Raw genomic sequence first — 12,921 nt, 5'->3', positions numbered from 1 at the left:
CATTGGTCCATTTAGCTCAATATTATCTACACAGACTGAGGGTGACTCTTCAGGGTTCAGACAGAGACGTTTCATATTCCTACCATGAAATAACGATGACAGAATTGGAGATATTGTCAGTGGCAATTTGAAACCCACATTTCAGAGGCTGCTATAGAGGTAGGTTTGGAAGGCATGAGAAAGTACAGTTTATTACAATGAGAATAAACTTCCCTACCCACAGGCTTACACACACTTCTTTTCCCACACCAATTGCAAGGAGGTGAAAGTGGATGCTTTTGTTTTTGATTAACTGTAGCTTGTCATATTGTCAGAACATGACAAATTATGGCTAATTGTAACTGCTTCTCTAAAAGAGCAACAACTAAAAACCATAGGTTTAGGGCTTGCCTGTCTTGACTCAATAAAACATAATTACAATTTAGTCTAGGCTAGAACCCCAGAGGAAGGAGTCTTTAACATGAATGTCCACAGGTAATTCAGTGTCTGGTAGAGAGGATTAAAGTCTATTGAAGGAGGATCATATCTACTTAAAACATCACATAAAACATAGTCACGTCAAAGAGAGAATCATAGAATCGTAGAGTTGGAAGAGACCGCAAGGGCCATCCAGTCCAACCCCCTGCCATGCAGAAAATCACAATCAAACCATCCCCGAGAGATGGCCATCCAGCCTCTGTTTGAAGACCTCTAAGGAAGGAGACTCCACCACACTCCGAGGGAGTTTGTTCCACTGTTGAACAGCCCTTACTGTCAGGAAGTTCCAATGTCAAGAAACTATAAAGACCCTGGAGAGCATGACTGTGTGATTTTCCTTTAAGGAGAACTGTGATCTCAGGGTTTATCTACACTGCACATGCCACCTTTTTACCTCTTCTATTATCATGACATGATCTAAGGAATCCTGGGGTTTGTAGTGTAGTGAGGTACTTAGAAATCACTTCTAGAGAGCTCTAGCCTGTTCCCCTGAACTACAGTTCCTAAGATACACTGAGAACATATCCAGAGGCAGCTGCAATGGCCATGTAGCAAAGTACACTAGGTGCACTTTAAATACAGCATGGTGTAGTGGTTGGAGCATTGAACAGGGTTTGAGTCCCTGTTCAGCCATGGAAACCCATTGGGTGATCTTGGACAAGTCACACTCTCATAGCCTCAGAAGAAGGCAAAGGCAAACCTTCTGAACAAATCTTGCCAAGAAAATCCCATGATAGGTTCACCTTAGGATCATCATAAATCGGAAATGACTTGAAGGCATACAATAACAACAACATCTCTGAGTCTTTTGACATTGATAGAATAAATTGATTAAATTCTCAGTACCTCTTATCTTCATATCTTCTAAATATCTCAACAAAGTACAAATCTCAGGATTCTTCAGAATGGACCCATGACTATTATGTGGAATAGTGTGGAACTGATATAACCTGGTAGGGCCAAGGCCATCGGGCCCGGCCTCAATTAAGAAAAAGAGCCCTCCCTCCAGTCCATCTGCCTTGGTCCAGGCCTGAGAGGGAGAGAAGAATGCTGGACCTGATCCCCTCCCCTCCCGCCACCATTCCCTTCTCCTTTTGTGTCGTGTCTGTTTAGATTGTAAGCCTGAGGGCAGAGAACCGTCTATTATCCACTCTGTTGTAAGCCACTCGGATTCCCAGTGATTGGGTGGCATATAAATAAATCCTATTATTATTATTATTATTATTATTATTATTATTATTATTATATCCTCACGTAGCAGAAGGTAGCAGAGGCTAGAAAAGAGACCTCCTTCCAATTGAAATAGAAGGAAAGGATATACCCCTGGCCAGAAAGAATATAACAGAATGTGGAGAGTTTCCTCAGAAGTAGAGGAACCAGTGACTGCTGAGACAAGGTCAGATCCTATTGTGACCTTCACTGGTGTATTTTCTGTTGTGCCAGCAGTTGTATTCCCTTGGTCCTGGAGGAGGGGCAAAACACATATGCATAAGTGGTTCCTCTGATTGGACATTGGTTTGGAAACAGTCAAGATTTCCATGTATGTACATGTAAAACCTTACAGCAGAACATGCCCATAACTCTAAGTGTTTGCAAAATGGAGTTAGTGGTTTGAGATTCCTATTGCACATTTGCTTGTGCAGTTGTGCAACCTTGTACAACTATATGAGCATAGCCCATGCAAATGCAGAATAGGAGTTTGGCCTCTGAGTCTTTCATGAAGTGCTGCTGAGGTTCTGAGTCTGGAAACATGATGCACACTAAAGTGTAGTTATTTTTTTTTTTAAAAAAAGTGCTGCATGGCTATGGAGGAAAAAGAAAAGAATAGGGAGCTTACAAGACCTGTGGGAGGGTAGATTCAATCACATCACAAGTCAACCTGAGCTAAAATTTATTTTCTTTAAGACTAAGCAATGTTGTGAATGCTATTTTTTTTTAAAAAATCAAATATATTGGTTAACAAATTCTAAACCACTCTTTCATCTTCCTTTTTCTTCCACTTTTTCTAAATGATTTAGCCAAGCAGTTTGACTCCAGAGCAATTACTATTAGCAAAAACATATCTTACGTTGACACTCCAGACATTTTCTCTCAATTCCTCATGAATTTGCTTTAGCAAGTTGTCTTTTGTACACTTCATAACCTTTTTATAGCCATGATAAACCACTGGGAATTCTATCCATATTACTAATGTAAATCTCAAATAATAATCTTTTGGCACATCAAGAAGCAATAAAAATAATGTCAATACCCTTAGAAATAGTGCAGCTCATCAAAGAGCCAAAAGGTATAAATAGCCATTTGTGACTTAAGACTCAGCAATTTTGTATGCATTATACATTTTATTTCTCTGGTCTTGTCAGAGTCTCTGTTCATCATATTTATATAGTTGTCCCTCGCCATTCTTTTATACTTACTTTATATCATAATAGTTTTAAACAGATATGGAAAATGACTTGTAGTGATAATGTTTGCAAATGACAGGAATTGGTCTTGTATTTCAAATTTTGATAAATAGATGAAACCAGGTTAAATGTGGGAAATGGCCAAATAGCACAAGAAAAGATGTTTAGTGCTTTTTAGTTCTCTACACCATAGTAAAAGATGAAGGAAACCCTTGCCTGTTCATTTACTCTGTCATATAACATTTCGTTGTGGGATGGAATTTTCAAATTTATTATTGGACAAGCAATTAAAATTCATTTGATAGTAATTTTTACAAATTTCTAGAGATGTGTGCTTTTAAAAAAAAAAACTGTTTTCTAATCCAGTTACAATGGGTCCCTAGTATCTGCTGCACACACACACACACACATGGATACCAAAATCTGTGGATGCCTAAGTCCTATTAAATCGATGGCATATTAGAATGGTACAATGGTGTCCCTTACATGAGATGGCAAAAATCAAGTTTTGTTTTATGGAATTTTAAAAATACTTCAGTCCATGTATGGTTGAATCTGAATAAGGAATCTGTGAATAAGGAGGGTTGACTGTATAAACAGTATAGTCCTATGCATGCCTCTTCAGAGTTAAGCCCTATTGGTTTCAGCAGAAGTTATTTTCAAATAGGTCTATATGAAATTGCAGCTGCAGTTAGTCCATGGACAGTACCACTTGATTTCAGACAATTTGTTAGCAGGGAGCTATATCAGGACCAACTTTTACATAGTTAGCATGTATACTGTGTATACTGTATAATCCTGACCACATTTCTTTAGGAAGGCAGGGTGCATAATCTCCCAGTGTTTGTAATGTATATTTCTTTCTCTACTTAACTTGCATCACACTATTTCTCAGCCTTCCTACTTCACCACGGAACAGCCGTTTGCAGAAAATTGGATTACTTTGCATGTTAGAACAATGCATTCACCAGTTCTGGGACAGACTGGCAATACATAAGATGTATAGCCCACCTTGTAGTTTTTGAAAGGGAAAATATTGTGGGGGGTGGGGGGGGGGTGAGGGTGGTAGAGAATCAAGGGAAACACCTTGATGACAAATTGATTTATTTTAGCATGACTTTTTTGGATATCAGTCCACTTTCTCTGGGCATACAATTTGCAACTTACAAGTAGCATTTCTTGAACAAAACAAAACAAAAATTACAGGAATATTGGAAAGTGAAACAACTGAATTGGGAAAATTCTGAAATTCCAGTCCATTAGCAGAGGTATGAACAGAAACAGTGGCAGCTTGATATACTTCATATATTTATACATACGTCCTCACAACCCAACATGCAACAAAATAGTTTTTTCCCAGCAAAGCTTCTGACTTCAAGGGTTTTCAGTAAGCATATTTATTGCCTTCATACTGCAGGTCTCTTTGATATCTAACCTGACAGACCAGTATCTTACACAACTCTTGGAAAGTTTATAGCCAGTGTGACAAATTTTATCTATCTGTATCCTATTATATTCTGATCTTTTTCTGACATCTAACTTAATATACTTTGGTTTGATAATAATTCCACCAGTACATTTGAGGAAGGGATAGAAATCCACAGAAGCTGATTCTAAAACAAATCAGTTTCAAAGGTGCTGCTAGATTCCTTCTTTCCCCCTCCCTTTATTCATTCGATGCTGCAGCAGACTAACACAGCTGTCTTTTTTTTAACATCTTACATTTTTTTGGTAATCTAATGATTTGGCAGTATGTAACCTATATGATTTTCTACAGAAGAATCATCCAGTCTATTGGCCTAGATATAAGTAGATAGTTGTAATGCAGGTCTTGAAAATGTTATGGGGCTATACCCCCATTGGCCCAAATTAGCAATGCTGTTCTTGGTTGTTGTGTGCATGCAGGTCTTTTCCTACTTCCTACTTGTGGCAGCCCTAACGTGAGCCTACAGTCATGGGATTTTCCTGGCTAGATTTGTTCACTGGGGAATTTACCTTCTCCTTCCTCTGATGCTGAGAGAGTGTGATTTGTGCAGGGTTACCCAGTGAGTTTCCATGGCTGAACGAAGATTTTAACCATGGTTTCCAGAGCATAGCCACCACATTTGAATTTATATACAGAGTTTTGGGACTTTGTTTTTAAATCAGAAATGTTGATCCTCACACAAGAGAACCATGAGTGAAAATCCTGTTTTTCCTCTAGAGATGCCCTCATATAATGCATGCACACTCTTAAAATCTTAAAGGATTCCCAAGAATATATTTAGGGAGTCCTCAACAATTATATTAATGAAGAAAAGATTTCTTTCTACTCACCCAACAAAATGGAAAATACAGAAAATGGTGCATGGAAACATCCATTATAAAATATTCAATATGTCCATCAGCTAAAGTCCCTCAGCTAATATGAGAATATGAAATAACTTTCTCCATTAGAGCAGAATTTTGTCTTTTGTTAAATTTTTGTTTTGTGTTTATATAACATGAAATAATGAGAATAGCTCAGATTATAATATCTAGCAATGGTCTGTAGTGCAGTAGTTAGAACAGAGTCATATATTTTAAAGTAGGGTTTCAAAAATTCCATCAAATTAGGTAGAAAAATATATTTTTATTTTATTATAACAGTCAAGAAACAACAAAGATGTTCTGCTAAATAATACTCTTTTTATTAATAACCACTGAGACTTGAAATAAATTTCCTCAGAATAATAGATTTTCTTAATAATTGTAAATCACTTAATGATTCTCTGCTGCAATAAAATTGATTATTCACATTAGATTACTGTAATTATGTACTCACTGCATGTAATTTACAATTGATTATGTAGTGTGCTGTTCTTTGTAGCTGAACCTGCGGAGTTTTTGTTGGTTAATGTTTTTAATTTTTATTCTTAGTTCAGGCTGGTTAACATAGCATGCAGTTAATAACTCACATGTCAGTGTATTATTGTAAGTAGAACTGGATCTTGGAGTTCCTGGAGTGCTGAAAGTATTTTTGGCACCACTTTTTATTTCTGTTTCTTGTTTTATTGCTTTAAAGTACAACACTTCGGATTAATAATAATTATTAGGAGTAATCATTGGCTATCCACAAAAGTAACTTGTCAGGACATATTAGTATTTTGTTCTGTTGCTCTTAGACTTCAATTTTGTTTTACAATTGATTAAAAATTAAGGATTGTCCTTTCACTCAAGGAAGGCCTTTTGCTCCAGGGCAGGTGTGCATGAACAACAGAGGGGAGAGAAGGTATATTAACAATCTCCACTATTATGCATCACTCTCCACAACAACCCTGTGCTATTCTAGAGTTCCCAATGTTTTGGAGCAGATGAGAGGAGTGAAGAGAATGGCAGATAAAAAGGGAAGCTGCAAAAAATACCTTCTTTCTCTTTTTTTGTTTCTAGAAACTTTCAGTGGAGATAAGAACTTTGAATGCATGTATGAAGGAACACAGTGTGATACAGCCTTGATAATTTCCCCCACATTTTGGAACAATAATATTTCTATATCATACACTGTAGGCCCTGTCAAGCATTTTAAAAAGCTGTAATCTGGTTAGATTAGACTGCTGATGAGATCTATGTACCATTATGGCCCCAATTAAGGAATAAGAAGTATATGATGTTTATTAATTGAAGATTATAGAAAATAGTGTGTATTTTAAGATACATTGTTACATCCATTCAGTTTTTGATGTGTTTAAGTATCACAGTACTAAGAAAGAGTCAAGTATAATGTCTTATACTGCTCTCCAAGACTAAAACTGTGTCAAGGTTGCCATCATCTAGAGCCAGCGTAGTGCAGTGATTAGAGTGATAGGCTAGGACTCACACCTAGTCATGGAAATCCACTGAGTAACCTTGGCCAAGTCACATTTTTTCAGCTTCTGAGGAAGGCTATGACAAATCCCCTCTGAACAAATCTTTCCAAGAAACTTGCATGATACATTCACCTTGGTGTCATCATAAATCAGAAATTATACTCATACCTGGGTTAGGGTCACAGGACCACTGTGAATGTGGAAAAACCACAAATAACAAAAACACCATGTTCTTACCTGAGCGAACACCTCTGAGGGAACCTCTAGTCCTCCAGTGCAACTCTCTGGTCAACATTTGCCATACATTGACCATAGAACTGTGCTGGAAGAGCTACAAATACCTAGTGGAGTGTTCTCTCTAGGAACCTCTCGGCCATTCAGGGCACTTTTGGTTAAAGTTGACCATAGCGTTGTGCTGGAGGACCTAGATATTCCTAGAGAGAGCATATTAATAAAATCTGTGAATAATCAAATCCACAAAAGTCAAAGCTTCAAATGTGGAGGGACAAGTGTACTTGAAAATGCATGTTCATCCATCTCCTCTAGATGTGAAATCCCTTAACCTCCTTCCATTGCTATGCAGTATAATAATCTATTACAGTCCGGCCAGAGAGAGGAGAAGGAGAGGAGCTGCTTGGCAGCCATTTTGAGACCGTGTGCTCGAGACCGTGTGCTCATTGCTGAAGGGGCGGAGCTTCTGTGAGTCACATCTGTGAGTCACAAGGGGGCGGAGCTAGCAGACTAGCTTTATATACCAACTTCCAGAGCCTTCCAGAACAGTCCGGCCAGAGAGAGGAGAAGGAGAGGAGCTGCTTGGCAGCCATTTTGAGACCGTGTGCTCGAGACCGTGTGCTCATTGCTGAAGGGGCGGAGCTTCTGTGAGTCACATCTGTGAGTCACAAGGGGGCGGAGCTAGCAGACTAGCTTTATATACCAACTTCCAGAGCCTTCCAGAACAGTCCGGCCAGAGAGAGGAGAAGGAGAGGAGCTGCTTGGCAGCCATTTTGAGACCGTGTGCTCGAGACCGTGTGCTCGTTGCTGAAGGGGCGGAGCTTCTGTGAGTCACATCTGTGAGTCACAAGGGGGCGGAGCTAGCAGACTAGCTTTATATACCAACTTCCAGAGCCTTCCAGAACAGTCCGGCCAGAGAGAGGAGAAGGAGAGGAGCTGCTTGGCAGCCATTTTGAGACCGTGTGCTCGAGACCGTGTGCTCGTTGCTGAAGGGGCGGAGCTTCTGTGAGTCACATCTGTGAGTCACAAGGGGGCGGAGCTAGCAGACTAGCTTTATATACCAACTTCCAGAGCCTTCCAGAACAGTCCGGCCAGAGAGAGGAGAAGGAGAGGAGCTGCTTGGCAGCCATTTTGAGACCATGTGCTCGAGACCGTGTGCTCGTTGCTGAAGGGGCGGAGCTTCTGTGAGTCACATCTGTGAGTCACAAGGGGGCGGAGCTAGCAGACTAGCTTTATATACCAACTTCCAGAGCCTTCCAGAACAGTCCGGCCAGAGAGAGGAGAAGGAGAGGAGCTGCTTGGCAGCCATTTTGAGACCGTGTGCTCGAGACCGTGTGCTCGTTGCTGAAGGGGCGGAGCTTCTGTGAGTCACATCTGTGAGTCACAAGGGGGCAGAGCTAGCAGACTAGCTTTATATACCAACTTCCAGAGCCTTCCAGAACAGTCCGGCCAAAGAGAGGAGAAGGAGAGGAGCTGCTTGGCAGCCATTTTGAGACCGTGTGCTCGAGACCGTGTGCTCGTTGCTGAAGGGGCGGGGCTTCTGTGAGTCACATCTGTGAGTCACAAGGGGGCGGAGCTAGCAGACTAGCTTTATATACCAACTTCATTTTCTTTAACTCAACAACTCTGCTCAAGTGGCATCAGGTTAAAATCAGATATTGAAACAGAACCTTCCCTTTAAGTGTAAGATAGCAGCCAGTACTTACCTTTAAAGAAGTATTCCCAGTAGATTGACTGTTATATTTATTACTAAAGACTTTGCAGTATGGACAACGAGGGATCTGCCGCAGTCACCTGCAACTCTTGTGGGATGTTTCTCTTCTTGCCTACAGAAGTGGAGAACTTCACATGCACCAAGTGCAAGTTGGTAGCACTCTTGGAGGAGAAAGTGCAGCAGCTGGAGTCCAGAGTAGCTACACTTCAGCATATTAGGGAACAAGAGGATTTCCTGGACTCAATAGAACTAACCATCTTGGATGAGTACCACGCAGAGGAAGATGCTAGGGTGGAAGAGGTCACTTGCCAAACAGAGGAGGCAGACAGCTGGAGAAATATCACAAAGAGAAGTAAGCCAAGAAGGAATTGTTCGGGGAGCTTGCAGCTAGAGAATCGATTCGAAGCTCTTTCCCTTATCAAGGAGGATGAAGAAGAGCAGCATGGACAGGCTTCTGGGACAGAGCAGGGGAGCCTGAGAGTCCCACCCGAGGGAACAGTCGCTGCTAAGCCTCGGAGGAGGCGTGTGGTCGTAGTGGGGGACTCCTTGCTGAGGGATACAGAAGCAGTGATTTGTAGGCCTGACAAGATGTCTCGAAAGGTGTGCTGTCTTCCAGGTGCAAAGATCCGTGATGTGACAGAGAGGCTGACAAGACTGGTCAAGCCTACTGACCAATACCCCTTCCTTTTGGTCCACGTGGGAACTAATGATACTGCAAGACACAGCATTCAGAACATCAAAAGGGATTACGAGGCGCTTGGTAGGAAGCTGAAAGGAATGGATGTACAGGTTGTCATCTCGTCTCTTCTGCCAGTTGAAGGGCATGGTCCAGGAAGGGAGAGGAAAATAGCAGATGTGAACAACTGGCTTCGCAGATGGTGCTGCCGAGAAGGATTTGGATTCTTCGATCATGGGCTGCGCGTCCATGAGGAGGGACTTCTTGCAACAGACGGGTTGCATCTCACGCCAGTTGGAAGAAATGTTTTTGCCAACAGTCTCAAGAACTTGATCAGGAGAGCTTTAAACTGAGTTCCGAGGGGAAGGGAGACAATATTAAGGAAGGCGAAAGGGATGGCGAAAATAGTCAAACTGACATAGAGGAAACAAGGCAAACAGTGCAAGGACCCAGCAGTAGGAGGCAAAAAAACTTGCACAGGCAGCAAGTAAAAGGGAACCATGGTCTGCGATGTCTCTACACTAATGCACAGAGCATGGGAAATAAGCAAGATGAACTCGAATTCCTAGTACAACAAAGCAAATATGATATAATAGGCATCACTGAAACCTGGTGGGATGAGTCTCATGATTGGAATGTGGAAATAGAGGGGTATAACCTTATTAAGAGAAATAGGCCAAACAGGAAAGGAGGAGGAATAGCACTATATGTCAGAGATATTTACACCAGTGAAGAGATCCTGGACATCAATCATGGAAGCCAGGTGCAGAGCATCTGGATAAGAATCAAAGGGGAGGGAAACAACAAGGGTGTTACGGTGGGAGTCTACTACAGACCCCCAAGTCAGACTGAGGAATTGGATGATCTCTTTCTAGAACAGATGACCACACAGTCAGAAAAGAGAGATGTAGTAGTGATGGGCGACTTCAACTATCCTGATATTTGCTGGAAGTCAAACTCAGCAAAATCCTCAAGGTCTAGCAAATTCCTCACTTGCCTGGAAGACAATTTCATGGTCCAAAAGGTGGAAGAGGCAACAAGGGGGTCAGCTATTTTAGATCTGATCCTAACCAACAAGGATGACTTGGCTAATGGGGTGCAAGTGGTGGGATCCTTAGGTGGAAGCGACCATGTTCTCCTGGAGTTTGTTATACAATGGAGAGGAGAAGCCAGGCAGAGTCAGACACGCATCCTAGACTTTAGGAGAGCGGATTTCAGTAAACTTAGAGAAGTATTGAGGGCGATTCCATGGTCAGAAATACTAAAAGATAAAGGAGTTCAGGACGGATGGGACTTTCTCAAAAGGGAGATACTGAAGGCACAATTTCAAACAGTTCCAGTGAGAAAGAAAAACGGGAGGTGTCTTAAGAAACCAGGATGGATGACTAAGGAACTTTCAACCGAGCTAAGTTTGAAATGGAACATGTATAAGAAATGGAAAAAGGGGGAAATCACGAAAAAGGAATTCAAAGAAATAGCAGGCATGTGTAGGGGTAAAGTCAGAAAAGCTAAAGCGCAGAATGAACTCAGGCTTGCTAGAGAGGTTAAGAACAATAAAAAGGGCTTTTTTGGATATGTCCGCAGCAAGAGGAAGAAGAAGGAAACGGTAGGGCCACTGCGTGGAGAAGATGGCAAAATGCTAACAGGAGATAGAGAAAAGGCAGAATTACTCAACACCTTCTTTGCCTCAGTCTTCTCAGAAAGGGCAAAGGGTGCTCAACCTGAGGATAATGGAGCAGAGGACAGAATAGGGGAGTTTCAGCACAGAATAAGTAAAGAGATAGTAGAGGAACACCTTGTTAATCTAAATGAATTTAAGTCTCCGGGACCAGATGAACTCCATCCAAGGGTATTAAAAGAACTGGCAAAAGTAATATCGGAGCCATTGGCAATCATATTTGAAAACTCCTGGAGAACAGGAGAGATCCCAGCAGACTGGAGGAGGGCAAACGTTGTCCCCATCTTCAAAAAGGGGAAAAAAGAGGATCCCAACAATTATCGTCCAGTTAGTCTGACATCAGTTCTAGGAAAGATTCTGGAGCAGATCATTAAACAGAGAGTTTGTGAACATCTAGAAGGCAATGCCATAATCACAAAAAGTCAACATGGGTTTCAGAGAAACAAGTCATGCCAGACAAATCTAATCTCTTTCTTTGACAAAATTACCAGCTTGGTAGATGAAGGGAATGCTGTGGATATAGTATATCTTGATTTCAGTAAGGCCTTTGACAAGGTTTCCCATGACATTCTTGCAAACAAGCTTGTAAAATGTGGGCTAGACAAAGGAACTGTTAAATGGATCTGTAAGTGGTTGACCGGCCGAACCCAAAGGGTGCTCAACAATGGCTCCTTTTCATCCTGGAGAGAAGTGACCAGTGGGGTCCCACAGGGTTCTGTCCTGGGCCCAGTGCTATTCAACATCTTTATCAATGACCTGGATGACAGAATTGGGAGCATACTTATCAAATTTGCAGATGACACCAAATTAGGGGGAATAGCTAATACCCCAGAGGACAGGATCAAGATTCAAAATGACCTGAATAGACTAGAAAGCTGGGCCAAAGCTAACAAAATGAAATTCAACACAGAGAAATGTAAGGTATTGCACTTAGGGCGGAAAAATAAAATGCACAGATATAGGATGGGTGACACCTGGCTGAATGAAACTACGTGTGAAAGGGATCTAGGAGTCCAAGTAGACCACAAGTTGAACATGAGTGAACAGTGTGATGCGGCAGCTAAAAAGGCCAATGCTATTTTAGGCTGCATCAATAGAAGTATAGTGTCTAGATCAAGAGAAGTAATAGTGCCACTGTATTCTGCTTTGGTCAGGCCCCACCTAGAATATTGTGTCCAGTTCTGGGCGCCACAATTCAAAAAGGACATTGAGAAACTGGAGCGTGTCCAAAGGAGGGCGACAAAAATGGTGAAGGGTCTGGAGACCATGCCCTATGAGGAACGACTTAGGGAGCTGGGGATGTTTAGCCTGGAGAAAAGAAGGTTAAGAGGTGATATGATAGCCCTGTTTAAATATTTGAAAGGATGTCATATTGAGGAGGGAGCAAGCTTGTTTTCTGCTGCTCCAGAGAACAGGACCCGGAACAATGGATGCAAGCTACAGGAAAAGAGATTCCACCTGAACATTAGGAGGAACTTCCTGACAGTAAGGGCTGTTCGGCAGTGGAATGCACTTCCTTGGAAGGTGATAGAGTCTCCTTCCTTGGAGGTCTTTAAACAGAGGCTGGATGGCCATCTGTCAGGGATGCTTTGATTTGGATTTCCTGCATGGCAGGGGGTTGGACTGGATGGCCCTAGTGGTCTCTTCCAACTCTACGATTCTATGATTCTATGATTCTATGATTAATTAAATCAAAAATTTAAGACTGAACCAAAAGTTCTTTAGCTTTTGTTAGCATTGTTTTAGGTCACTTGCTGTAGTTCAGAGCCACCCTAAGACGTTGTGATTTCCTAAGTGATAGAGAAGAGATTTCTTAAGTGATGGAGAAGAGGGTGTCCAGTATTCTAAGAACAGAGACCAACTGGACTTGTAGTTCAATCTTATATCAAACTGCAAACTTGACAACATCCTTGGCT

The 12,921-nt window shown here is 41.5% G+C and overlaps 1 protein-coding gene across 3 annotated transcripts in view; it reads left to right on the top strand.

Annotated features, from left to right (window-relative positions):
- TMTC2 (transmembrane O-mannosyltransferase targeting cadherins 2) overlaps positions 1-12,921 on the top strand; it is a 239,196-nt gene that overhangs the window by 202,039 nt on the left and 24,236 nt on the right. The gene's annotated exons all lie outside the window — the stretch shown is intronic.

The sequence above is a fragment of the Sceloporus occidentalis genome, unplaced genomic scaffold (assembly GCF_023333645.1).
Source record: "Sceloporus occidentalis isolate IW3139 unplaced genomic scaffold, rSceOcc1.0.p SCAF_5, whole genome shotgun sequence".
In the NCBI taxonomy this organism is placed as follows: Eukaryota; Metazoa; Chordata; class Lepidosauria; order Squamata; family Phrynosomatidae; genus Sceloporus; species Sceloporus occidentalis.
The sequence above is the reverse complement of the archived record's forward strand: the minus strand, read 5'-3'. Positions and strand labels throughout refer to the sequence as shown.